General features: G+C 44.7%; 1 long non-coding RNA gene across 1 annotated transcript in view; it reads left to right on the top strand.

Moving 5' to 3' along the window:
• The window catches only part of LOC102470241 (uncharacterized), a 22,920-nt gene extending 22,597 nt beyond the window's left edge, over positions 1-323 (top strand). Inside the window, exon 3 of the long non-coding RNA XR_003548812.1 lies at positions 286-323. This is a non-coding gene — a long non-coding RNA (uncharacterized LOC102470241). The remainder of the gene's footprint in view (positions 1-285) is intronic.
• The last annotated feature ends 828 nt before the right edge of the window (positions 324-1,151 follow it).

Raw genomic sequence — 1,151 nt, 5'->3', positions numbered from 1 at the left:
TGGGACAACAGAATAAACAAAGCTGAGGGCTCCACAGAAAGATTAACCATTTTAGCTGGGAGCTCTTATCTAAAGCAGCAGGTAGCTTTCAACTACAAAGAGTTTCTCATCTATGTGCTGTTGACTATGAAAAACTGCTAATAAAACATCCTGTGTTGTCTCCTGAGCTACAAGATCATCTTCCTTTCCCATATAAGATCATAGACTCACCCTCTATTGTTGTAATGTATAGATAGTCCATATATTAACTGTGTCTTTACTTAGCAAGACAAGATTTCTATCTAGGTCTTTGCAACCAGCAACGTTATCGCCCTGGCCCGGGACTGAAGCTATCAAACATCCTGTAAGCCCCCTCTTCAAAAGACCCTTCCCAGTAATCAAGATCTAAGAAGAAGATACACCTTCGTTCTGAGAATTGTGTTTGGCTTCACCTGTTCAAACAAGACAGACATCATGTTTTATGATCATTGTTCCTGTGCTTTGAATTCTCTGTTTCAGAGAGTAAATCTTTTATTTCCCCCTCACCCCTCCTACTCCTGTAAGATCCCTCAATAAATACGTGTGTTTCATAGCCGCCAGCGTGGTAGCCTGGAGCTGGCTCTGGCTGTGGCCGGCTGAGAACATGCTAAGGAGCAAAGAGGTCTCAGTCTAATTTTGTGTTTCTGAACACCTGTGTCGCCTTCCTGTGTACGAGCCACCCTCCACTGCCGAGGCCAGATGCCGGCAAGACTGCACAGAAAAAAGACAGACCTGACAGGGTACATACATCTGTGTTCAGAGATCGGATCAGCATACCAACAGGGATTGGCTATGGCTGCTGCCCTTCAAGGGTACACCATCCTCCAATTCCTTGACTGCAATCATCAAGGTAATTGTTTTAAATGTGGTCATCCAGGAAACATGGCAAAACAATGTAAAACAAAAAAATATTAAAAATAAGAGACAGAATCAACCCCTTGATATGCAGTAAGTGCCAGAGGGGACATCATCCTGCCCAAGAGTGCAGGTCCAAAACAGATATCCATGGCAGACCACTCATTTACTCTCAGGGAAACGGGAACAGGGGCCAGCCCCAGGCCCCCAGACCCAAACAAGTTTTTGGGGCGATGCAAACTGTTCCAACAAACAATCCATTTCAGACCTCTCCAGAG

This window comes from Tupaia chinensis, unplaced genomic scaffold (genome assembly GCF_000334495.1).
Source record: "Tupaia chinensis unplaced genomic scaffold, TupChi_1.0 Scaffold000138_1, whole genome shotgun sequence".
NCBI classification, from domain to species: domain Eukaryota; kingdom Metazoa; phylum Chordata; class Mammalia; order Scandentia; family Tupaiidae; genus Tupaia; species Tupaia belangeri.
This window is presented reverse-complemented; position numbering and strand designations above follow the sequence as displayed.